The sequence below is a fragment of the Acomys minous genome (genome assembly GCF_964271855.1).
Source record: "Acomys minous genome assembly, chromosome: 4".
NCBI lineage: Eukaryota > Metazoa > Chordata > Mammalia > Rodentia > Muridae > Acomys > Acomys minous.
The window spans coordinates 36,800,398-36,828,367 of NC_140486.1; the positions used below are offsets into that span (position 1 = coordinate 36,800,398).

Consider the following 27,970-nt stretch of genomic DNA (forward strand, 5'->3'; position numbering starts at 1 on the left):
GGCTCAGTGTAGTTAAAGTCCTTGCTACATGCTGGAATTGAGTATCCCCAGCATCCAAGCAAAAGGCCAGCTGTGGGTTAGATGGCTGTCATCCCAGCACTTGGAGGCAGTGACAGGAGGATTCATAGACTTTGCTGGTCAGCTATTCTTTAACAGAATTGGTGAGAGATCCTGTGATTAAAAAAATACTGGAGGCCAGAGAGGTGACTCAGCAAGTGAAGGCATTAGTGACACAGGCACGACAAGGAGACCAATCCCAGAAGCCAATTTTTAAAAAGAATTCGATGTGGCAATGCTCATCTGTAATCCCACCACTGGGGTGGCATGGGAGGTCAAGACAGAAGAATGTTCTAGAAGATATCTAGTCAGCTAGCCTGGAGTATGCAGCACCATAAAGCAAACTAGATAGACCCTGACTCAGTAAGATGGAAGGGAAAGGACCGAGTCCTGCCTTCTGACCTCCACATGAATGTGGTGGCACTCATGTGCCCATACACAATCAATCAATCAATCAATCAATCAATAAATAAATAAATCAGTTTTAAGAAGAAAAGGTGGAAAGTGATAGAGGAAGAGACCCAACAGTTGCCTCAGGCCTCTCTGTAAGCAGGCACCTACACAAACATGTGCACACACATAAATAAGGTAAATACAAATCACTGCACTTTTGTCCTTAAAGTAATTTTCAAATAAATCTTATAAAGACATATATGAACCTATATGCAAGATGCACAATTTCATAGCAGGTTTCTTTTTTTTTTTTTTTGAGGACTATAATGTTATCTGTACATATCCACTCCACATTTCAAATATAAAATGCTTTAAAATAAATAAGAATATGAACACTAGAAGTGAAATTGTAGCATGTGACTAGAAGAATATGGTATACATGAATAACTGAATGCATCTGTCTACTTTACTAGGAAGTTTGCCCTGCAAAAGACTCGAGTGGAAGGTACTTGTTTGTGCTTGATTTCTAACACTGAAAAATCAGTGAACCCAGAAAAAGATGTTTACAAAATAGAACTGCCTGCCCACCCTTTACCTAGAAATTTCTCCAGGAACTTACCTTGTGACTATAATTTACTCATGCACAATGACAGAAAGCTGAATGTTTATTATTGCAGCAGCATTACTTGTTATATAAAAACCTATAACAATCTAGAATGTTCAAAATGGGGAATTCTTAAAGACATTCATGGGTTTGAAATATGAGATACATATTTAAATATGGATTTCTAACACGACATACCATGAAATAAAAAGATTTAAGTCTCTCTCTGTACCTCTCTCCTCTCTTTCCCTCCCTCCCTAAAGTGAAATTATATCAAAGGTATTTAATGTGAAAAAAAGTGAATCCCAGAAGAGTAATTTTCTATATGTTAGCAGCAGTTAACAGTGTCTCAGTGGCCATACAATTCAGTGGGACAACTAGCATATGTAAAAATGGGTATATAATATGCATATCTGACTATGCAGAGTGCATTTCTAGAAAGCCACTTCTAATTGTAGAGAATGTTGTCTTCTTTGTTTTAATTTACTTTGCCCTACATCTTTTCTTAAACAATGAACTCTCAACAATGTGCTTATCTGTCTGCAAAGAGCTGACCTGCCAACATGAACGGGGGAACATTTCACAAGTCCCCCACAGCTAGATAAAGAGCCACACGCTGTCAACAGCTGCTAAAGGAAGAACCTTAGGTTTTGCTTTTGTTTTTGTTGTTGCTTTTCAGGGATGAGACCCTAATCTTAAGTGGTCAACCCCAAACATGCAAATAAAAGTAACACTAACTCGACTCAGTAGGATACATACATACATACATATATATATATATATATATATATATATATATATATACATACTATATATATATATATGTATATATATATATATATTACACAAATGTAACAGAATAACTGAAAGAAGTGGAGAAGTGGTTATAAATTTTAGAAGAAAGTGTTTAAGGGAACACATAAGGGGAGTATGGTAGATATGATGCAAATACAGTGTGCTCATGTCTGAAAATCCTCAAACTAGAAGAAGAAGGAGAAGAAGAAGAAGGAAAAGGAGGAGGAAGAGGAAAGGAACAAGAATAAGAAGATGCGAGACAAGTTTAATAAAGTCTGTTAAAAATGACTTTTAAGATTAAAATGAAAACCACCACCCAGGCTGGAAAGGTTTGGATCTTCTGGGATTAAAACCTTTCTGTTTCAGAGTGTTTAGACACTAAAGCCCAAATGTAAAATTGTCATCTTCTCCTCATGAACTAGAAAATACACACTTTTGCAACATATTCAATACGAAAATAATTGCTGGAAAAAATTTTTTTGAGAAACCTGCTAAAGTGCCTATCAAAGTACTTTATTTCTGAAACCTATTTTCCATTTGTAAATCAGCTTATTTAGACTCTGCCCATAGAGAGCCAGTCACTGGGCACTGGCAGCACGGGGAGACTCCGCCCATAGAGAGCCGGTCACTGGGCACTGGCAGCACAGGGACTTTCTCTTCAAATGGTTCTTCCTCTGCGCTTTCAGTTTGGAGTTTACAGATGTGATTTTGACTCACATGATGCAATCTCTTTTATCTTTATATCATGGCAGAGACAGATTATATTGACCCATTGATAAGGATGTAATCTAGCCAGTCCTTGGTGAAAAGTTTTCTTATTTTTTTTCTGGGGTGTGTGTGTGTGTGTGTGTGTGTGTGTGTGTGTGTGTGTGTGTGTGTGTGTGTGTGTGTGTGTAGTCTGCATGTTCACATAATCTGCATGTTTACATTTATGAGGAAATGCATGTGTGTTCACACAGAACACATTTCCGTGGAGGCTGGAAGTTGATAGCAGGTCTCTCCGTCTACCGCTCCCTACTTTCTTTACTCAGGCAGGGTCTCTCACTGCACCTGGAACTCTCTGCTGTGGCCACCTTGCCCTGGGATCCTGTGTCAGGTGGGTCATCATACCTACCCAGTTTTGTGTGCTACAAGAATGACCACTGAAAACAATTCTAAGAGGATGCAATTTTATTGACTGGAAAGTTGTTGCCCAGTAGAAAAACTAGATGGTTAAGACTCTCTTTTTGGATAGAAATGAGTTCATACAACCTTGTTTTCCTGCACCAAAGTCTCAACAGGTAGAAGCTGTGTCATAAATTCAGATAAGTATTCTGTTTGAGAGCTGTTGGCCATGAAAAGGTTGATAATCCCTCATGGGTCACCCAGGAATGTCCACCCACCTTGCACTCCTCCGTAGGTTCATATCTAGGCTACTCAGTCCGTGCTAAGAAAGACAATAAGAATCTTCCTTTTTGTACTTAGTTGGGAAGACAGAGGCCAGCAGGAGTGGAGAGGAATAAGAAATAGGATGGAGGGCTATGACCTTAGTACACTGTAGACTCACAGGAAATTGCCAAAATTTACAACTAATTTTTCTGCCAGGCAGTGGTGCACGCCTTTAGTCCCATCACTTGGAAAGCAGAGGCAGGTGGATCTCTGTGAGTTCAAGGCCAGCCTGGTCTACAGAGCAAGTTCCAGGACAGCTAGGGCTACACAGAGAAACCCTGTCTTGAAAACCCAAAACAAACAAACAAACAAGGTTTGTTTTTCTTATTAATGTAGGAGAGATTGAGAATATATCAAAATTAACAACAAGGAAGTAGCCGTGCTAGACAGAGGAACACTAAATGCCACCCTAGTATAGCCTTTGTTTCCATAAAGCTAACTTTCTGATAGGCTCACAGTACGTACTTGTATTCACCAACGTACCTGGGACAGATCCTGCTTCTACCAATTAGTGATACAAAATCTGTAACAGTAAGTCAGAACTCAATTTATTAACTTTCAACTAAAGAATTTAGAAAAATAAACAGCATCCGACGTAAAGCATTGCTGTAAGGGTTGGATGAATGATACAAATTAAGCCCTTAGAAAAGTACCTAGCTCTTCAACACATGCTAGCTAACACACACTCACTGGGGCTGAGGGAGGCAGGCCAATAGACCAATAATTATTGGAGAGTACACTAAATCTCTAGAGAAATCTAGAAGGGAGTACATAGTGTACACAGGGCAGCAGACATGGTTGGAAATATCTCAAAGCAGAGCTCTAAAGAAATGTGCCAACTCAAGCAGGAGAAAAGGTTCGCACAGAGAGAGAGCATCACTAGAAAGTCTATGGGGGCAGAACAGTTCTAGCCAGCAGAGAGAGCGATGTCAAGGAGACGCTAGGGTGGAAGGTGGATACAAACCAAACTCAACATGCTGAGTGAGAACGTTTTAACTTGCCCCTAAAAGCAAGGGATGCCCTTCTGTGATGATCACAGTATTTGTCTCTTAGACCACACAAGCCCTAGAGAGCAGAGGGGGTTGGGGGGGGAGACTCCATTAACATTCAAAGACCGAGGGGAAAAAAGGTTGAGAGAATTTCCATTCAAAGTTGTTTAGCTTTATCCTTGAAGCCATACCTGGTAAGTGGACTTAATCAAATACTTTGTCCCCTGACAACAGTGGGAGATTCCTAGGCAAGGTTCTAGAAAGTAAAGGCGCTGTTGTATGCTTACTTCATAGTAGTAATTGTTTATATTTATAAACAATGCCAATCTGAATGGCATTATACTATTCCCACTGGTCACTATGGCAAGTAACCTTCATTGAATTCAACTGAATTTCCTTCTCTGTTCTATTGGTTTGAAGCAAGCACACATTTTCTGGCTCGATACCATTATCCATCTCTTTGGATTTACACTACTACTCCCGCCCATGCGATGGGGGAGAAAGCTTGGTCCCCAGTCTTGGATGCCTCTGAGCTATGAGTCAAGATAGTTTCCTGTTCCACAGGGATAGCAGTCCATGTGACTCAGCCCATCCCAGAGCACACAGCACTGCTTACACTGCAGGTGTGGAGGAAGATAGAGCGGGGTGGGGGAGGGGGGTGCCCAAGTATCCCCTGTATCACGTGCTGTTAGCGGAGAAACACTAGCTGCTCCCTAAGCCTCTGGCTTCGAAACTGCACACTTTCTACCAGACAACCTGCACTTGAAATAAAACACAACGCTCATTAACGTGAGCGTATTCTGCATGACCTCACTGGTGTGGGTAATGGGAAATGGAGAAGTTATCTCCAACTGAACTGGAATGTTTACATTGGCTGTCCAGCTGCTCCCGTAAAGGAGCCGGCCTGGGAGCCAGGCTTCTCCTCATTTCCTAGTGCATGGTTTTGCTCTGGATGGGGCTAAGGCATAGGCCAGAAGATAGGAGAGCCAAGAAAAGCACAGCACACTGGTGCCAGTGGTACCAAAGTTCAAAACACAGAAACGAATCGAGGCAGAAGCTACAAAATAGAAGAAAATATCGCGTGTCCACACAAGAAGAGGAAATCTCAAACTGAGAAGCGTCCTTCAGAAGGCTCTTGGTGTTATGGCTACCCCATAGGCTTTTTGAGAGTTCTAACATCATCAACCCATTGGTGAGGTCGTGGCCTAAAGGACTTTTAGGTACTGAGACCCAGGGAGGGGAAGTAGGTCACTGAAGGTGTGTTTTGAAGAAGACATCTTGTCCCCAGGCCCTTTGTCTCAGTCTCTCTGCTTCCTAGCCATGACAAGGTTAGCAGCTCAGTGCTTCCACACACTCCCTGCCTGACCTGATGTATATGGCTCAGGAAAAACAGAGCGGAGGCAACATGCACTGAGACCTGTGAAGTGTGCAAAAATTCTTCCTTCCTTCATTTGTGTTCCTTGGGTATTTATTTGGTCACAGTGGAAAAAAAAAAGTGACAAGTACAAAATACTGAGGCAAAATTAGAAGTGGAGAAAAGGCCAGGGGCATTTCCAAGCCTTTCTGCTTGGCTTTGCTGTTTGCTTGCTTTTGCAGGTGAATCATCCTGGACAAGCAGCCTTAAGTGTTAATTAAGGGAAGTTAATGTGCAGATATAGCTGGCCCTGATGGAAAGATGATCGAGTGAGCAAGGAGCTCCAGATGAGCTCATAAAATGCCCATTTAAAGACTACGTCACACACACATGCACCTGCCACCACCACCCCGGCCCTGATGGCACAGCTGATAGAGAGGCCTTTGAGTGCTGGCCTGACAACCTGAGTTCAGTGCCTAGATCCTACAAAGTGGCAGAAGAGACTGCCTGGGAACATCCTCTGACCTCCAGGCAGGCCTTCATGTTCATGTCCCGCCTGTCTCTCTGTCTCTGTCTGTCTGTCTGTCTGTCTGTCTCTGTCTGTCTCTGTCTGTCTCTGTCTCTGTCTCTGTCTCTGTCTCTGTCTCTGTCTCTGTCTCTGTCTCTGTCTCTCTCTCTCTCTCTCTCTCTCTCTCTCTGTCTCTCTCTCTCTCTGTCTCTGTCTCTCTCTCTGTCTCTCTCTCTCTGTCTCTGTCTCTCTGTCTCTCTCTCTCTCCTTTCCTCTCCTCTCTTTCTCTCAAAAGACTATGAGACAAGGGCTTGGAGGAGACTATGAAAAAGCAAATGCTATCGCACACCCTAGAAGTGAGTGGCCAGGCAGAAGCAGAACAAATCCTCAAAAGAAAAATGTGTTCTTTTCACCCTATCCTTCTCCTAGTGGATAACTGTTGCTTTTCACTTTTACCCAGAGAACACAAGGAAGCAGAGAAGGAAACAAAGACAAAAACACACCCAGTGATCTCTAGAAATCTTTTTTTTTTTCCCCATAAGAGCACACACATATGTCTAGGTTATGCTGTCTGAGGGTGAGGTTTTAGCGACTGTTGCCTCTAAGAGCACGGGGACTCTCTAGCTTACAAAACACTGGTGAGCACCTGCAGGAGCACTGCGCCTTGCAACCAAATGACTTTCACACAACAGGGGTGCTGACAGTCAAGCCCAGTGCACTGGCCAGAGTGCACTAATAAATCGAAAAAATTTGGCTCTAGTGTTCCGAATATATCGCAAGTGAATAATCAATCTGTCCTTTCTTGTTTGATAAAAGATCAAAGCTGAAACAACTAAAATATTTTTGAGACTGGTTGGTAGACGCTCCAAAGTCAGAGTCTAAGTGGCACCACCTTCTTTCTTGAAGACAAACTAGAAAATTCTTAGGAGCACCTATCCCACCTTTCTCTGGTTCCTAGACTCTCATTTCTCCCATACCTTCCCCAATAAAAAATAACAAGAAGTACTGGGAACAGAAGGAATATATATTTACCCTGGAAACAGGGTGACATTTTTTGTGCATTATGAGTATGAGCAAATACTTTTAGGTAAGTTTTTTTTTCCACATGGGGTGACTTGTTAATGTTTCTATTGTGTACATCTTTAGACTTTTTAGAAATCATAAACCAGGATCCCATCAAAGAGTTCATCCCACTAGACTCCACAGAAGCCCACTATAAGATCAACACAGACCTGGGGAGTCAGATGTGAAGGAGATGCTGAGGTCCCCAGCCTGAAGCAGCTGAAACAGACCGTCCAGCAAAATTACAGGTACTCAAGACATACAGAGAGCTCCGGGAAACTCCTGAGAAAAAGCAACCCCAATTATAAAGACTATTGTTTAAAATAAAATAAAATAAAAAACATGACAAATGCTGATAAGGATTTAGGGAGAAAGTCACTCACAAACATAAATTACTAGAACCACTATGGAGAAAGCAAGATGTAGCATATGATCCAGCCACTCTCCTTCTGGCTACAGGGCCAAAAGAAGGGAAATCACATATCAAAGAATCATAAAACACGCCCATTTTAATTGTGGCACCATCCATAATAGATAAGATATGGAATTAACAGAGGTGACTATCAATAGATAGATGGACAGATAAAAAAGTTATGGAATCTCTGCAGGAAGAAAGTTTGTCCAACCACAAAGATGACTGAAACCCTAGCTTTCCTACTAAATGAACAGGCAGGGAAGACATTGTGTCAAGTGAAATAACGCCTGACGGAGAAAGGAAGGCAAGCACTGTATGTCTCACAGGTAGAAGCTCAGAGAAAAGAAAACGATAACCTGAATGCAGAGCAGTGATGACTAAAGGTTGAGGTGGGTAGGGAGGGAGGACAAAGCCACTAGATTTTATCACTGCATACACACTTCAAACCAACCACGGCCAGCATGTGCTGAACAGTAATACTGCTGATACCCTGGTTTCTGCATTTGTAACAGCTGTCTCTACTGCCTTCAGATGAAGGCGTGGGGCCCCACTGTAGTGTGCCTCAAAGACTGCCACTACCTTTTAACTACTAGCTGTGCCTACAGTTCCCCCAGGGAAACATGGCCTTCTCACTCTTGCTGACTTCACCTGAAACCCATGAGAGGAGCACAGGACATGTGTTGGACTAAAGTCGGTGGAAAATGAGCCTTTGGTAGAAATTATGTTCCCAGGCAACCGAGAACACAGAATAAATCAAAGCACAGCCTGCGGTCAGCTGACCACACACAAATGTCCATTAGGTGATTGGTCTCAGACACGTTATTTAGGTCTTCTGTGCTTCAGGTTTCCCCATTTTAAGAGGGGGCCAAAAAAAATCCACCTTTGAGGGGCTGGGAAGATGGCTCAGTGGGTAAGTGCCTACCCCTGTGTAGTCCCCGCTCTGGGACACAGGGACAGGAGGATTCCTGAGGCTTGCTGGCCAGCTAGTCCAGCTGGCTGGGTGAGCTCCAGGTTCAGCAAGAGACCCAATCTCCACTCAGAGGAAGGGAAGCAGGCTAACCGGATGAGACCTGCTAGGCTGTGATCATATGGTGGGGGAGGTCCCCTTCTGTCACAAGGCATAGGGGAGGGGAATAGGGTGAAAGAGAGAGGGAGGGGGGAACGGGAAGATACAAGTGAGGGGATAACAATCAGGAGGTACCATATTTTATGGACCATAAGACGCACTTCCCCCCCAAAAGTGGGGGGGTTTAAGGTGCGCCTTATGGTCTGATTGCTGTTTTTACTGTTTTTCCTGATTTACTGCTCTAAAAACTGGGTGCTTCTTATGGTCAGGTGTCTGAAAAATATGGTAATCTGAATAAATTATTTTTAAAATAATGTAAATAACAAATGGAAATTTGTATTATAATGGTATCAAAGTATACATTTTGATATCCATAAGTATATCAAAATATATGAAGTTATAAATTATTATTTATCAAAACTTAAAAAAAAGAGACCCTATCTTTAAATATAAGGTGAAGAGAATTTGAGGCAGACACCCTATGTTGACGTCTGACCTCCACATGCGTGTGCACACAAGCAAGCATGCACACTTGTACACACATAATCATGTATAAACACACACGCACACACAAACACACACACTGAAATTTTATTCAGTCATAACGAACAAAATTATTCCATTCATGAGAAATAGGATGAACTGAAGACCATCATGTTATATAAAATAAATTAGACTCAAAGACAAATATAGCACATTTTCTCTCATATGCAAAATCTAAGTTTATATGTATATATAAAAGCAAAAGTGGGAATATCATGGAGGGAGGGGGGATTTTCATTGATATTGCTCTATTCCCTACTCCTTGTTTTTTTTTAATACCCTCCTCATTTTAAAAATTATTTTATATTAATTTATTTTTTGATGTGTATGAATGTTTTGCATGCACACATGACCATGCCTGATGCCTGGGGAGGTTACAAGAAGACATCTGATCCCTAGGAACTGGAGTTAGTGGATGGCTGTGAGTCACGGTATGTGTGCTAGGAGCTGAACCTGGGTCCTCTGCAAGAGCAACAACTGCTACTAACTGCTTACCAACGTCTCACTCTCCTGTTGTTATAAAGAAACAAAAATCCCAAATGCTCAATTTTACCAATAAAGACTCAAGAGCCAGATGCTGAGGTGAAAGCCTATTGCTTAGAGAGGCAGAGAAAGCACCCAGCTGACCTTCCTACTCAGCCAACATCCCAGGAGGAAAAAGCCCCTTCTCCTTTTCCATGCTGTCTTAAAAACCCTTCAAGCTGAAGTCCCTCCTTTCGGCCTCCTGTGCATCTCTCTGCCCATCCTCCAGACTTCTTCTCACTCTCTATGGTTTCCCATATTCACGCCCTGTCAGCTGGTCACTTGCTCCACCTCTTGACCTACGGTTGACTTTATTTAATCTTGTTTACAGAAAGCTCTTGCATTAAAGGTGTGTGCTAGGGCTGAGCCACACCACAACTAGAAACAGGTTTCTCCAGTACGCAATCTCGGGGGTTCACAGTGTGATCAAATATCCTGCAACACACCTCTGCCACCCTGCCCTATTTTAATGAAGTAACTTAGCACTCTAAGTTGACATTTCAATAATTCTAATGATGTTAGAGACTTGTGTCATTGTCACTATGATCCAAATTCTCGAATATTTCCCTGATAAAGAAGTGTGGTATGCATATGTGACGGTGTACTATTTAGCCTTTAAAAGGAAACTTTTTCTGCAGCAGCATGAAAGAACCCAGATAACTCTTCAGCCTGTCACTTGCCACTGTTCAGAGTTATTTGGGGGAGTCTCCACTGAGGGACTGCCTTGATCAGACTGGCCAGCAGGCATGTTTGTGGGGCATTTATTTTTAGTGCTAATTAGTGTAGGAGGGCCCACCTCACTGTGGGCTGTAGCCCGGGACAGGTGGGCTTGGCCTGACCAGCAGCCAGGAGGAACAAGCCAGTCAGCAGTTCAGTCTCTCTTCAGTTCCTGCCTTAAGCTCCTGCTCTGACTTCCCTTCAGTGATGGATTACGGCCTGACATTGTAAAATAAAATAAAACCTGTCCTCCTCTCCAAGCTGTTTTTGGTGTTCGATCACAGTAATAGAGGACACGTTAGAACAAGGACTTTATGTTAAGAGAGAAATGCCAGCCCCAGAAAGATGAATCACTCATCCAAATGTTAAACACAGAGACATCCGAGTTACCAGAGACTGGTGGGTGCGGTGAGGGTTTGAGGAGCTGGTACTCGCAGACATGGCCTTTCAGTTGGAGAGGACTACTACATTCAACAGATGCACAGCATGGAGGTGTGCGTCCTGGTGACAGTAGCTGCTAACAATACCTGGAAACTGCTGGGAGGGCCGTCTGCAACTGTTCTCACACACGTGTGATCTCAGACAAGTTCCTTAGCCTTTCTTTGCCTTCATTATAAGGGACGGGGGGGGAGGGGGGCAGGGGGGGGGGAATAAATAGCAATACCCATGTTAGGTAGCTTGATTCAGCATTCCATGGGACAAGCATTACCAATACATCGTGATGTACACTGTTAATAGATTTAAGATCTACTTGCCAACTACAATACAACATTTTAAAGAAAAGGAGTCGCTCCCGCTGTTTGTGACAACGCTGATGGATCTGGAAGTCGGTGACACTTAGGACACATTTTACTAACTTGAGAGTACTCATTTGCTTTCATCCTTTGGCGGCCGATAACCTACTTACCTGTCATAACATCTGCTTTTCTCTCAGACAATATGTAGTCTTTGACATTTGTGCCCCTTAGTTAACTAAATCTTTTCAAATGTTCTGACCCCCACAATCTAATAAAGTACGTTGTTGTTGTTGTTGTTGTTGTTGTTGTTGTTGTTGTTTGTAAGTAGTACTGTGCTGTATAAATGCACCTCATCGTTTCTCTATTCACTAACAGGCCGTTCCCAGTTAGGGCCCCTTACATAGAAAGAATATATGAGTACACTCATAAGTATTTGAATGGATATATTTTTTTTTCTGCATTGGATACCCAGAAGTAGAATTCCTGGGGGTGAGGGGTACATTTATTGCCCAACAAAACCATAATTTTAGAATCTGAGCAGACGTCAGCATCATATGACCCAGCCTTGCATTTAATAAATAAAGGAACCAAAACCCAGACACACGCGCTGATTCCCCAAATTCACAGCTCACTGCCTGCTGTCAGGATTTGAGCCTTAGGGTTTCCATTCTTGAGTCTTGCTTTCCCACCCAGACACCTTTTTTGCGGAGCTCTAGGCTCTCATAGCATCTGGTCTGGCTGCCTTCCTGAGGCCAGTGCCGCGAGGGACAAGTCCCTGTTAGTCCTCCTCGCACTGGTTCTTCGTCCTCCTCTCCCACGGGGAAGCTATGGGCCACAGGACTCTGAGGACTCACTCTGAGGTCCCCTGGGACACTGAGGGATCCCCGTTTCTGCCCCATCCTCTTGGGCAGGCATTTCTCGGCCCGCTTCCCTGCAACCTCGACTGCTGTCCTTTCATCTGCCTTCTGTCCTCCAGTCCTGTGTCACTTGGGGTCACAGCTACCTCCAAGGTTTACAAAGAGTCGTCTCTACCCCTGGATTTCATTCATAGTTTCACAGAGACTTTCCCAAGGATGAAAGCACAAATGTCCTTGCTAGCTTAAAAGCAGGAAGGAGTCCCTGACTTTTGTGAACCGATCACTTCGGTGAAATACTTGAGTAGCTCTGGAGGCTGTGGTCATTTCACAGGCCCGCCTCACATCCTGAACAAAAGCGCAGATGTCCGCCTTGCTGTATGCACATAAGCAAGGCAGCGGTTAGTACATACGAAAGCCACCCTTATTTCACACGGTCATAAATGCATCGGCTGACTTAAGCAAAAAATAAATCTTTTTGAAGTTAAAAATAATCCATTTGGTTTTGTTAAATAAAACTTTTCCCCCTGGCTTTCTATAAATATTTTTGACAAATGGGGATGTTTTCCACTCACAGAGATCGTTTGGGAAATGTTATAACTACACTATGCACCACAAAGCTGGAAATGGTGGCTCTCCACACTGCTATTAACCACCAGTTAGCAAGTATTTACTACACACGGGTGCGCTAAGCACGGAAGAGGAAATGCAAACAGATAAGGTTGGGCCCTGTTGGCCCCTGTAATCTCCGCATGATAAACAATACAAACACATAAAAGTTAAACAGTACAAGACAGTGTGTGGCCAAGGCAGAGTCAGGACTCTTACAAAATTTAGAAAAAAGAGACTTGAGCACTGGACAACAGTGAGGAAAGAGGAGGGTGCCCACCCTGAAGCTCACATACAAACTACAGCCACAATATGCCAGCGATGAGGTCTCTGGCTAGCTCGAGCCCTTTGGAGAGCTGTGTCATTCTGCACCTTAAGACCTCACAGGTCTTCCCATCATGCCCGAACCCAGCCACCAAGTGCAACCCAGGCCTCTGCTCTGCTCCAAGACACCCTTGCCCCCCCTGAGCCACTGGCTCTCCATCAATTCCACATTTTACCTCCTCCACCGACGCACTCAACCATGTCTTCGTCCACACTTTGCTCACGTTGGCCTCCTGAATCAGCTTGTCCCCGCAGCGTCCTCAGAGATTCTGTGGTCCCTTCCCATGTGACCTGTGTAGCTAACTGTGGGAAGGATCGTGTGACTCCCAGGGCCTGGTTATGACAGACACTTGAGTCTTCTACGTGTACTATGCTGAGTCACTGTCTCTAGGGAGACTCATCCACTATGCAACGGTTTACTCCAGAAAGTCTGTCAGAAGCCGAATGTGAGAAATGAGGCCTCCTGCTTGGAGGAAGCATATACGGAAGTGGATCTTCCTGATCCAGAACCTTTGGATTTTGCAGACTTTTCCAGTTCTCTGACCTCAAGCCATGAGACACCTCAAAAGTCAGTACCAGACAGTGGAGCTGCTCCCAAATTCATGACCTCTACATGCAATATTCTGTACTGGTTATTAGATGGCTGGTGCAAGTAAAGAATTGAAATACTAAATGAAATAGTTGGTAAAATGGCGGCTAGGGTTGACATTATATTGATTTTGAGTGTGTGCGTGTGTGTGTGTGTGTGTGTGTGTGTGTGTGTGTGTGTGTGTGTGCGTGTGTGTGTATGAGAGAGATTGAGAGAGAGAGAGAGAGAGAGAGAGAGAGAGAGAGAGAGAGAGAGAGAGAGAGACGGGAAGGGGAGTGGTCTGGTCTGAGGATACATGTCAGTGGGAGCCTAGCATGAGTAAAAATCACAGTAAACAAGCAAGCCTTTGGTTGTGAGGAAGTAACAAGTTCTAGCAGTGTGGCTTCTGACCCTCACGCTGGGTCTTGAGAGGCTCTCTAGCACATCTAGCCCAGGACTTGTCTCCCACCTTGGCTTTTCTAACCCACCAAAGGCAAAAGCAGCACCGAGTATCCCCTGTGGTAAATGAACACGTGGCCACCAAGTGTTAGCAGTGACCACGTTGGGGAGGAGACAGTCTCAGACAGCTGCCCTCGGAGCTTAGCACCAGCCAGGTCCTAGGGAGCTGCACCTGGCACATCTCTGTTGCAGGCTCCATTGTGAGACTGAAACCCTGTTACATATTTTCACTTGAGAGTTCTCCTATCCTCCTATACTCCAGGTCAGCGCTTGCTGGTCTCTCAACCTTGGAGCTAAGTTCTAGCCTAATGAGACCTTTCTCACAGGCCTTCACAGGACCCACAGAGGCTGCTGTGAAAGAAAGGTAAGACTGAATAGCTCTTGTTAAGCTATTAAAAAAACAAAACCCGGGGTGAGGGAGAACTAATAATTTATGGACCCTTTCATAAATCAAACAAGAAATAACACACAAAGGCCTTGTCATCCCCACTGAGAAGTGCACAGCTCTCTGATAATATTTTCTTTGTGGAATTACAGACTCTAATATAGTAAGGTGAAAAATCATGAACTTAGCAGGTAAATGGATGAAACTGGAAAATAGTATACTGAGTGAGGTAACCCAGACCCAGACAGACAAACACCACATGTTTTCTCTTATTTGGGGATCTCAACTCTGAATCTTTAGAGGTTTGGGTTTAATTTGGAGTAACCTTAGAAGCCAGTAAAGTACAGGGAGACAGAGAGGAGTAAATATTAAAAAAAATGTTTTAAAAGGCCATAGGGAAACATTATTTTTCTAAGCTTACGTGTGTGTGTGTGTGTGTGTGTGTATGTATGTGTGTGTCCACCACAGAAGGATAATGTTTCCACCAGGAACCACAGACTATCTCTTCCTAACCCCAGTGCCAGGCAAGGGATGCCTTCTTTTAAAAGCAACACAGACTATTCCATTGTTCTTGGTTGCCTGCTCAAGCTTGAGGGCATGCGCCGATTGCTGAAGACACCACACACTTAGGTCGCAGACTATTGGAGGAAAAAATCAATTTAGTACTGACCTGGAAGCCTCCTCCTTGAGGGCTAGCGCTTATAGCTTCAGAAAGTGCTACATTTGCTAAGGGGGGAAACCATAAACTGGGGGTAGCAGGCCTTGGGGGTAGCCAGCAACTGTCTGATTGGATACAGGGCCCACTCAATAAGAGGAAACTCATGCCTGGTATAAACCTAGCTAGAACCGATGGCTGGAGAGGCGACTGATACCGGAGGAGAACGTACAACTGCCATTTTGCTAAATTAATATATTGTCCAATTGCCTTCTAAATACTTCTCTATATTTAGTTTACCCCATAGGTAAGTGCAGTTCCCATCCCTCATCAGAGAACCTTCTTTTGGCAGCAGAAAATCACAACTGGTCACGAATGCAGAGAATAGGTGGCCTTAGGAGTCCCCATACCTAAAAGGGACATCTATAAATGACCCCTATTCTAAGGCTCAGGGAAAATTGAGGAAGAGGGGGTGGAAGACTGTAGCCATAGACAGGATGGGGATGGTGAATGCCCAAGTCCTTTAGACACGGCAGGAATGATGCAGCAGTGAACTCCCAACAACAGTTGCCTACACAAGACCTACACAACATCATGCCAGTCAACATCTAGGATGGATGGATGGAAGGCAGGGCACCCAAGATTCCACCCCTAGTTGAAGAGCTAGTTGAAGTCAATGGTTACTGAGGGAGGGAGGGAGGGAGGGAGGGAGAGAGGGAGGGAGGGAGGGAGGGCGAGACAGACAGAGACAGGGAGAGACAGAGAGAGTCAGTTTTGCTTAGGGATGAACATCCTGATAGGTTGTCCAAGCCTAGATGAACAGCCCTAAATCTATGTATATAGATATAGATATATACACACACACTAACTGAGCTCAGTAGGTTGTGTGTGTGCGTGCGTGCGTGTGTGTGTGTGTGTGTGCGCGCGTGTGTGTGTATGTGTGTGTGTGTGTGTAAAACAAGAATAACTATAGAAGAAGTCATGAACTCAAGAGGGGTTACGGCAGTGGAACAGAGGAGCAATTGTGAGGGGGAAGGGAGGAGCAGAAACAGTGTAACTAGAGTTATATATGACATCCTCGAAAACCTGAAGTTAAAAATACCTGAAGGTGAGATCACTGTAGCACTTATTAATCCCTAAACATAAATTTACGTTGAAACAACGTTTGTATTAATGACTGCTGGAAATGAAAGAAACAGCAAAAAACTTTAAAGCCTCTATAAAGAAAAGCTAAGAACAGCGTTATGAAGTCAGCTGGTTCTCAAGGTAAAAGGTGCTCAATGTGGCTGCAAGTTAAGAAATACAGAGCAAACTTGTCACCTCTGCCAGGGGCCAAGAAATAGTATTTAGTGCCTATTAAATTCTGCGCAGTTTAATGTCCACAGATGTCAAAAAGATTCTGGTATTTAGTCTAATTCTTTCCTTATGTTAACTGTACCTCTTCGCCTATAGGTACTAGTCAGATGTGGTTTCTTCTGAAAAGGGTCCTTGGAGATTGATTCTTCTGTGGAAATTATTCCATCCTATCAGTTGAGAGACATGGATTTTTATTACCAAACAAGTTGAGGCTAGTATTACAAACATGCCGATAAGGAAGGGCCGCTGGCCAGCTGTTCCCAACACACCTTCGTAAATAAAGTCATTGCTCAGGCAAAAACCTGTCCAATCTCACAAGGACGTGTGCTTAATTAAAGAAAAGGCTTGCAAATGCCTCAAGATCTTACTTTCTCTGATTGTGCTACGACATCAACAGACCATCTAATGTGTTTTATCCCAGCCCATCTCAGCAATCCTGGAGTAGCAGCTCTTCCTTTCACAGTACATCCTGGCATTCCTTCTGGCAACATCTATTTTACGGTCTCCGTCTCTTTCTCAGGAAAGGCAGCAACCAACTGAATGTTAAGAGTTTCATCTTGAATCAGAGCCAAATGTCCACAAAAGCTTGGGAACTGGGTAGGAAGTGGTGTCAAGCGAAGTCACAATGCTAACCTGTGCTTTTCCCGGTCAGCCATACATAAGTACAGGCAAAGATGGAAGGCGGACCGAGAAATAAAATTTGTTTTCATGCAATGTCTACAGTCTTATTATGCTTTTCTTCCAAATTTACTTTTCTGGGAGTTGTCTTAATAGTGGGTGTAATGTGTTTACTTTTTCAACTATCAAGATAAGATCTTGCTTATTAGATAAGAACTTACAATATTCAAGTATAGGGTGTGACATGGGAACCGCCCTAAGATCCTGGTTACCTAAAAATTCCTCAATAAGGCTCAAGTTTAAACTCTGTAAGAGGAAGGAGACAGTGTCTAACCTGCTATACGTCACGTGAAGTCACCATGCTAAAAGATGAGTTTTTCAGAGTCATACTGGATTCTGAAGGACAGTCTCACTTTTAGCATCAGGCTTTTTTTTTTTAATTTCATTTTTATTTTGTGTGGGTGAGTGTTTTGCCTAAATGTACGTACTGAACAGTCTCTCCAGCCCTAACATCAGACCTTTAAAAATAATTCTCTGAATGAAAGTAAAAATATTTGAACAGATCATAAAAATGGAGCTACTCATTACTACACACTGATAGCAAGACTTCCTCCATAGAAGCAGAAAGTAGACAGTGGTTACTTGGGCTGGGTTAGGAGTATGGGGAAGGGTTGGTCAAGTGCTGTGAGCCCTGAGTTCTAAGGCGAGGGATTCTGACGTCTACTACTGCCCAACACGGTACCATGAGCTAATAATACTGTACTCCTCACCTTCAACTCTAGTAAGACAGCAGACAGTAAGTGTACTGAGCGCATGTGCAGATGGTGACTGTGATGAGAAGGTGTCCATTGTTGGTCACCCTTATCCAGATTGAGATGTCTATCTTTATCATTTACATCTTGAGTAGATTGCAGTCATTATTCATTAATTATACCTCAATAACATAAAAAAAATTTAAAAAATTAAAAAAGTCTTTACTGTGCCCAGGAAGCCATCTGAAGAGACCAGAGAGAGCTGCAGACAAGAGTAGGATGTGAAAGTAGGGGGCTGGAAAGTGTTACAGGACCTCTGAAGAGAGCAGAGCCACTTTTGGACTCAGAGAGGAACTGTGAGACAGCACCCGGGCTGGGTCCAGAGCAGAGAAAACTGCCATGGCTCAGTGGCCTGCTGAGAGCCTGGGGAATGGGAATGGGAGCAACCACACTGAGGAAGAGGGCGATGTGTGGGCTCAGACACAGCCTGAGGGCTCTACAGACAGCTCTGAACCTGAAAGTCTAGTCATTCCTCACTTGCTGTTACGAGAGAGAAGACTGAGACCTAGAAGCCAAGCACAGTTTCAGGAAGATGGTGAGTGTCTCTTACATGAGTACTATGGATGGTTCAGCCATCAACACTGGGTAGCAAGGCAACAGGCCAGGCCCGTGATCTGCTGTACTGCCTTCAGAACTTCACTATGCCTTGGTTGGCAGGGGTGGGGGCCACAGATCATTCTGAGGCGAGGGCACAATCACCAGAGAGTTGTGTTTTGGAATGAGGACAGGGCCGGTAAGTTGGAACTGGAGAGTTACCTAATGATGGAAGGCAAAGGTGTTTACATTCGCTTTGCTTTTCCCAGCAGGCTATTTTCACTCAGATTTTTTCAAAGAGAATATTAGAAAGTCACAAAAACCCCGACTGAAATCTAAATTCTCTCCTTTGCCAAATACATTTTTATTATGAAATCGGAGCACTACAGACAGAATAAAATGAAAATGTAAACCCCAGTCCCTTCCAAGCTACTGCAGCTCTGTTATTAATGGTACTTGTTCTTTCTTTTCAAAAATGCCTATGCACTCATAAACATATAATATGCCTTTTAAAAAAACATAATGAGATCATTATTTGGTGTTTTAATTCAATCTGTCTTGAGGATCTTTCCATATCAGAGCACAGAGGCCAACCTTGTTCTCAAGCTGCGTAGGGTTTCCACTCCAGGAAGCACCATTCCACAGACATGCGCACTTGAGCCTATTGGAGCCACTGAAGGGTTTTAGTTGTTATTTTGTTTATTTTGCAATGCTGGGGATTGAATGTGGGCCCCATGCAGCTAGGTGTGCGCTACTCCAGAGCTGTCCTCTAGGTTCATCCTGTTTGCTTTTTGTTTTTCAAGACAGGGTTTCTCTGTGTAGCCCTGGCTGTCCTGGGACTCACTCTGTAGACCAGGCTGGGCTCGAACTCACAGAGACCCACTTTCTTCATTCTTAAAAAAGCAAAACAAAACAAACTGTATTGAAACTTTTTTTTTTTTTTTGGCACAAAACTAAAGTCACTTGTGAGCCACTTGTATCGGCTTCTTGATATTGTCCCATGGTCTTTATTTAGCATATGTAAGTAGAGTTAACAGTCACTTGGCAAGGAAAGCAATCATGAAGATAGCCTAAAAATAAATTTACTCACCAGAATATCTCAGGACAGCAGTGTCCAGCCCCACAGCCTCCTGGGAAGACTCTGAGCCAGGACTCTGCCTTCCCACCCAAGCTCCTTGGGTAAAATTCCCCATTCTATCCTGGGGCAGGCAGCTTTCCTTCCCAGGGCACCTTGGGATTCCTGATCCAGGAGGGCCTGAAGGTGATCTAGTCCATGCTGTGCAGTCGGAGATGCGGATGTTCCGGCTGACAGAGGTGATGCAGGTCAGCAAGATCACACAGCCAGGTACTACACAACCACAACCTGTGTGCCTATCCAAGGCTTCTTCCACCACACAGGACAAAATGAATATATATATTTTTTAACTTTTAAAATTATACTTAATTACTTGGTGGAGGATAGCACATGTGCTGATGTCAGGGCACAACTTTTGGGATGCAGTTCTCTTATTAACTCAGGTCAGCAGTTTCGATGGCAAGTATCTGTCTTAACCTGCTAAATCATCACAATGGCCCCAAATGCCTAATATATATATATATATATATATATATATATATATATATATATATATATTTTTTTTTTTTTTTTTTAAAGGATTCTGAGACAATGTGGAGACAGTACAGTAAAAAACAAGCCAAAAAAAAATCACTTTTTAAGAGGCTTTAAAACTTTTTTCTTTAACAAAATAACATGCTTAACAAGGTTTGAAATTGACACATTAGTCACACACACATATATACACACATAAGTGCATACACATGCACACATACATGGACATGCTCACATGCACACATAATGCTGCGATGTTAACAATCCAGGGCAAATAACACTGCTGACTTGGTACCAGTAAGACATGCAGTTCTCAAGTCTGCAGTCCTGACAATGGGTTGGAAACCACAGAGGAGCATCTAGCATACCTCTCCCCTTCCTACTCATGCTCCAGCGTCTAAACTAGAGATTTTTCACAGCTCTAAGCAAAGTCTAACTGCCCGTCACATAATAATCAAAACACAAAACATACAGAACAAATAAAAAATATTAAAAGCTGCAAGGGAAAAGGGCCAAATAACATTTAATGGCAAACCTATCAGAATTACACCCGACTTCTCAGCAGAGACCATCAAAGCCAGAAGGGCCTGGACAGAGATCCTGCAAACTCTAAGAGACCACAGATGCCAGGCCAGACTACTTTACCCAGCAAAACTATCAATAACCATTGATGGAGAAAACAAAATATTCCATGACAAAACCAAATTCAAACAGTACCTATCTACAAATCCAGCTTTACAGAAGGTACTAGAAGGAAAACTCCATCCCAAAGGGTCAAGCTACAACCAAAACTACTCAGGAAATAGATAACTATACCATGGCAAAAACACAACTACACAAACGCTCGACTGGAACCAACATCAAAATGAAGACTCTTAATAGTAACTGGTCTTTAATATCTCTCAACATCAATGGTCTCAATTCTCCAATAAAAAGACACAGACTAACTGAATGGGTGCATAAACAGGATGCAACATTCTTCTGCATTCAAGAAACACGTCTATAAAAGTTCTAAACAGAGTAAAAGCTCCATCTCTAACTCTGAATAATCTGTTACTGACCTATGGCAAGCACCTTCATGAGCCCCTAGATGAAGTTGATGACACAGTTCCTACAACAGGAGTGGGTATTGGACAGAAAGTGTCAAGGGAGTGGGCAAATGCAATCAGAGACCACATCTAGTATAAGCAAACTCATTCTTTCACATGCAAACTAAAAAAAAATTAATAAAGATGGATTCAAATGTCAGATTTCCCTTTGATGTTGGGTAACAAAATTCTGAATGTTTTCATCTTTAAAATGGCAAAAACAGGGACTAGAAAGATGGCTCAGTGGTTAAGGGCACGGGCTGCTCTTGCAGGAGACCTGAGCTCTATTCCTAGCACCCACATGGCATCTCACAACCATCTGTTAACTCTGAATCCAGTGGATAATGCCCTCTTGTAGCTCCATGAGCACCAGGTACACAGTTGGCACATGGATATGTGTGTGTGTATGTGTGTATACATATATATCCATATGGAAGGAAGCAGGCAAAAACAAGGAAAGGTGCCTAGCAAAGAAGGTGGCAGCCCCAGCACCCATGAAGCTGATGTGGTCACAAATACAAGGCTATAAGACAAAGGAAATGAGACGGGACCATATGGGCAGAGGAATCCGGGCATGGGGACCATGCTGGTGTTCACCACAGAGTCATTTGTGCTAAAAGCATGGGGTTTCCAAAGCAATACACTGAGAACACAACCTGACAGCCTGACACCAAGTACAGAGGACCACCTGCCACTCATGGGTCACTGCAGCCACACTGCAGCCTTCCTGGGGAAGAGCTGCCTTGGTGAGCACAGCTGTATCTGAGGCAAGGCCTTCCCTCAAAAGAGGAAAGCGTTCAAAAGGATGGGTGGTTCCTCGCAGGCTAATAAAGGAAACCACCAACATCCTTGTACATCACTTCACAAACAAACACGAAGTTGGGGCTAGACATGCACAGTCTTGAGGGTCAACTGAGCTTTCAGAGACAAAAATGCTATAGTTACTGAGAGAAGAGTGTATTGTGGATTGAAAAGAAGAAAAGAAGAAAAGTCCTTAGTATAAGGACTGATCAAAACAGAAGACTGTCATTCGGTAGCACAATCGCTCACTAATCTCAGCACCAGCATGCTGGATACACAGTAGCTTGACTGACATAGGCTCATAGCACGACTGACTGGTGCCCTCCAAAGCGCTACAGGAGTAGGTGACAAAGAGCAAAAGAAAACTGTACTTTTGTCAGTGGACTTCTGACAAGGGTGACATGCTTTAGATTCTCAAGGGAAGAGGATGTGAGCTATGGATTTTATACCCCGAAAAAACTGACTCTAGTTACAAAAGTCAAAAATGCTAGCAGTACATTAGGGAATATCATTCCTATGAGCTCTTCCCATAAAGCCAGCCAGATAATCTTCTTTACACTGGAGTGGTCAAAGGCTCTGGTGCGGGGACTGGTGACAATAGCTGGATAAATAATACTGAATACAAATTATAGGGCAGACTGTTTGATATAATAGCTATATGATCTCAAAGTGTAGAGACAAATATAAATTATGTAGATTATAAATAAAATGGGTAGAAGGAACATGACATATACAAGTAATATTACTATTGGTCTTTTGGAGGGCTTTTTGTAGTCACAGATAGTGATGATAACCCTTATGTTATTTGGAGACTGCTACACTTGTCATATGGAACAACCAAAAAGGTAATGTATGACTGTTATTTTCTCTCTCCAGCGACGAAAACAAACAAAACAGAATTTGCTGATCTTACCAGGTGAGAACAAGGCCACTATCATAATTTTTGAGCCAAATTTGAAGCAAGCTTTATTAAATACTGACCAGGATGCTAGACTCTGGCCCGGCCCATACCTAGGATTCCCAGAGAAGGGCCACAAATTGTGCTAGTCAGGTGTTTCTAAAGACAAAACCTACACAGCTACCTACTTCCTGCCTCTGTCCAATTGGGGCAGGCACACATTCCGACACACTTCCTGCCTCCGTACTCCCCATCTACCTGTGTCCCAGCACATCCTAACGCAGTTGGGGCGATGAGCCTTGTTTATAAAGTGAAAAACCTGTGGCTTGTTATCTTACATCAACGGCCCCCAGCATTCTAGGAGGCTACCCGTCCTTAGGCAAGTGGGGCTTACAGATTTATCTGTCCTTTAGGCAACTGGCGCTTATAGGTTAGAGGCATTTTTGCTTTATGGATCTCTTAAAAAAAAATAGTAACTAAAACTTAAACCATAACTCTAGCCCTCACAAATCCCTACTAAAGAAGGAAAAACGCTGAAACACCCCCCACCCCACCTCTACAAACACACACAGAGTCAGGGCATGCGATTTGGAGACATCAATATGAACTCAAAAAGTGTCTCATATCTCCACAAGAGCCTTTATGTTTCTGTGTAGACGTGTGTGTTCCCCAGTTGAAACCAGCGAAAATACCTACAAAGGGTTCCAGTGACGGGGCCATCTCCTGGCTGCTTTATGGTCTGTAAATATCATTCTTCACTAAAAGAAACCAGAGGTTCTGAGGCTCACTGCAGGTTGAGGCAGGAAACAAACAAAACAAGCTTGTATCACCTTAGCGTGGTACCAAACACTTTACACAAGGGTTCCAGAGCCAACAGAGGAAGGTGACCCTGGTCTACCAGCCCAGCATGGATAACTTGAGTTTTTGTGAAAATTAAAATGTCAATGGATGGAAACTCACCGAATATATTTAATTCCACAAGCTAACAGTGGTTTAAAATTTAAACTTTATTATAATAAAAATCCTTCCTGCAACCTTACGAGAATGATAAGAAACTAATTCTGGAACAGTTGGGTAAACAAAAGACACAAGCATTTATTTGACTGTTCCTATGTGAATTATACCTCTGGGCAATCCGATCAAATAATGATCAAAGCAGAGTCTGAGGATAGAATTATTTTGCCTATAATTTATATGACAAAAAGGCAGAATTGACACCCTCCCCGCTTCCCCAACTCCCAAGGGGAATGTTACATCTAGATACTGCAGGGTCAGCAGCTGCATCCTTCAGAACACGGAAAAACCAGGCACCCAGGGACCCTCCAGTGACAGCATAGTCTACCACTAGGAATCTTGCCAGAGGGGACCTGCCTGAGTCCATCACGCTTGAGCCAGATGTAGGAAACAGGTGGAGCTACATCTTAATGACAACGTGAGAGGAACTGCAGAGCAAACAGCCCTCATCCCTCCATCAATAATAGTTTTAATGAGAGGAAGGTGGTGGGGGGGGGATCTGTCCAGTAAAGACATTTATAAAAGGCACTGGGTGGTGGTGCACACCTTTTATCCCAGCACTGGGGAAGCCAGCCAGGGTTACACAGAGAAATCCTGTTTCAAAACAAACAAAAAGACACACCAAGATTTTTTTTTTTTGTCAAGTGAGCAAGACTAAACCCTCTGTGCCCTAGAATGCTCACTTAGACGCTACAACCAAAGAGGCACCACCAGAAAAGGCTTCCTACTGACACATCCACACCTAATTCCAGAGGGACAGAGAGATGTGTGGTTGGTTCTCTTGACACTGCTAACCTGTGCGTGCCTTATAAAACCTCGCTGTCATGTGTTTCTTTTGTGTGGATTTCTGGTATTTGTTTTTTCTTCTACAATTAAAAAGGATTAAAGTGTTTAAGAAACCCTAGACGTGTCAGTGCTTCTGACAGAAAGGACCACAGGACTTTGGGCAGACGAGCTGGGAACCAGGCTCCCAGAATTCTCTTCCAGTGAACCTTTTGTGTTTAAGGTAAATAGTTTTTGTTTGCAGGCTCAATTAAAACTTGACATAACACTTCAGGATATGTTTAAAAACTAGTAACCTATGACATGCAAGGACAATCATAATTTAAACTGACTTTGGGCTGACGTCACAGCACTACCAATCTAGCGCCCATGGGCACGGGTTTCTAGTCCCCATACTCTGTGGAAGTAGGAGATTCAAGAGTTCAAGGTCATCCTTGGCTACGTACAAAGTTCAACTTTCTTTTAGGGGTGGGGAGGGGTTGGTTTTTCATGACAGGGTTTCTCTGTGTAGCCCTGGCTGTCCTGGACTCACTTTGTAGACCAGGCTGGCCTGGAACTCACAAAGATCCGCCTGCTTCTGCTTCCCAAGTGCTGGGATTAAAGGTGTGCGCCACCACCACCCGGCAGCTAGCTTGGGGTGCATGAGTCTTAGATGGGGCTAACGCAAAAGACAGTTAAGTGTTCAATGTTCGTAGCCTAGAGACTACACATATCCACCCAGGGAATGCGGAGTGGACAACTCACCCCAGATGCATCTCTATACAACTAAAACCACAGTGTAAAGAGAGAGAGAGAGAGAGAGAGAGAGAGAGAGAGAGAGAGAGAGAGAGAGAGAGAGAGAGAGGCTCCTGGAGTCCTGCTCTGTGCACAGCCATCTGGCTAGAGACCTAAGGCCTGCAAGGAGGTCACAGGAAATGAGAGTGTGCCTAGCAGCTATTCTGAGGTGTGCATCCCCTAGAGCGGTTAGTGTGGGAGGCAGCTGCGCCAGAGTGTGGCCCTAGGTCAGCTGGACAGGCTGCAGGAGGCTGTTAACCTTCCTCACCTGGGTGAGCGGCTTCACAATCGTTCCTTGCTCATGGGCTCCATTCTGAAGGTGAAACTGGATTAACGTGGAAAGAGTGCCTGGCCGGTCGTCAGCACTAGATAAATGTTTGCTGTGATTACTGAGGTAGCAGGCATCTGTGGAAATGTAAAGACTTGTTCTGGGCTTAAATGCAGGATGATGTCTTTAAAGTAAGTAAGGCCATTTTTATAAACCCCTCGAACATAAAAAGCTACCGAGGGCCGTCCTTACTCGCGTGTGACTTTTAACATCTCTAAATCATTTGATATATTTTTTAATATCCTCTCAGTAACCACCATCAGCAGAGAGTTTTAAGTCCAGTAAGACCTAGAATTACTGTCAAGAACAGGCTTAACTAAGCAGCCTTCGAGGCATGTGGGCAACTCGGGGCTAATCCAGATGCTATTTTCCTGCCCAAGTGTTCTAGCACTCTTGAGTCTCCCTACTGACACAGCTGTTGGAGAGTCCACTGAGAGTCCGTTTTTCACAGCTTCCTTTGAAGATGTGGCTAATTCTAGCCAATGAGGCCACTGAAAGCTTCAGGAGTTACATAGCTTCCAATGAAGAGGACTCTATGGGATCACTACTACGTCCATCATGCTCTGGGCCTCCTCTACCCCACCCCCACACTTCCCCACTTCCTGTCTCTGGAGGATGCTGGTGGGCTAGGCTCACTGCTAAAGATACCACTGTCTGCCCCAGCTACTTTTCATTTGCATTATCTGCCCATTTGCAAATATGCAAATGAAAGGTAGCACACATGCTACGGAGGGAAAAGAAAGACAAACAAAACCGTTTACACCACTGATAACCTGGATCCGCCCAACCACAGATTACCCTTCATAAAAAACAATTTCATATTCTTACTGTAAAGCCTCCGTGATGGGGGCACTCCCTGACCTGCACACAGTTCCCTGATTGGTGTGAACTGACTGAATTGTTCCCTTCTGCCATCACTGAGCATAAACCTGAAGAAGACGACGGTACAGGGCCACGAGGTCTTTGGAGTAGTGATTTGAGTCGGGAGGTTCTGCTCAGATTAATGTTATTAAAGGACTCTGGGAACTCAAGTGAATAAACAAGAAGGCATCTTAGGAGAGACTTCTCATATTTTGATGTTTGGCTCCTCAGCTGTCAGAATTGTGAGAAATAAAGTTATTTTCTTTATAAATTACCCAGTGTTGAGCATATTGTCATAGCAGTGTTAGCATATAAAGACATTCTCCAAGATCCATATGCTGAAGCTTTGTCTCTCAGAGTGCAGCTACATCTGCTGTTAGGACTGGCCCTTTTTCAATCTGACTGGTGTCCTTATAAAAAGAGGAAATGACCTACAGAGGCACCACGTAGGCACACAGAGATGACCCATTGCTAGCAGATCTCAACTACAAGAAATATTAAAGAAAGTTCTTCATGGGCCTGAAGAGATGGCTCAGTTGGCAGGAGCTTGCCAGGCAAGCAAGAAGATCTAATTCATTTAAATCCCCTAAACCCATACAGAAAAATAAGAGGCCAGGGGTACCCCCAGCACTGGGAGGGCAGAGACAGGACAATCCCTGGGGCTTGCTTGCCAGCCAGTTTAATGAATCGCCAAGCTCCAGGATCACTGAGAGCCCCAATTATAAAAATGAGGTAGAAGCCAACTGACAAAAAATATCTGACATCAGCCTCTGGCCTCTACAGATATATATGCACTTACAGATAAGCATACACACACACACACACACACACACACACACACACACACACACATAAACTAAACTGAAAAAGACTTCAAACCTGAAGAACAAAAGCATATGAGATGTACACTTGGGGCAACAGCAAGAATGACAGGATACATCAAAAACAAAAATCCATTTTCTCCCTGGGGCCAGGAAGACTCAGGTAAGGGCATTTGTCACCAAGTCTGACAACCTGAGTTTGATCCCTGGAACCCACATGCTGGAAGACCCAACTCCCGTAAGTTGTTCTCTGACTTCCACAAAAGTGTCATGACGTGCAAGTGTGTGTAAACATCCACGTGTGCACACTCACACAGAGAATCAATAAATGTAAAAGGGGAAAAAAAACCCTTTCTTCCCTTTTAACTTCTATAAACTCGGATTATTATGGACCCAAGTGTGCCCCTGTAGTTTTTATATCAAGACCCTAACACCCAATGTGGCCCTATATGGATACAGCCCTTTAGTAATGAGATAATTAAGGGTAAATGAAGTCATAAGGGCGGAGCCCTAATCCAACATGACTGGTGCCTAATAAGAGGGACAGACACCAAGAGACATTCACAGCAGGACACAGAGGGAAGGTGGCCATCTGCTAGGCATAGAGGGAGACCCCGGGGACGCCAAGC

At 43.6% G+C, this 27,970-nt stretch overlaps 1 protein-coding gene across 2 annotated transcripts in view; it reads right to left on the bottom strand.

Annotated features, from left to right (window-relative positions):
* Positions 1-27,970, bottom strand: part of TNFAIP8 (TNF alpha induced protein 8) — a 114,780-nt gene that overhangs the window by 77,305 nt on the left and 9,505 nt on the right. The window contains exon 1 of one of the 2 annotated variants that reach the window (XM_084779747.1): positions 13,154-13,176. The exons of the other annotated variant lie outside the window; for it this stretch is intronic. The gene's annotated coding sequence lies outside the window, so the exon portion shown is untranslated. Of the gene's footprint in view, positions 1-13,153; positions 13,177-27,970 lie in introns of those variants that run through there. 2 annotated transcript variants of the gene reach the window in all.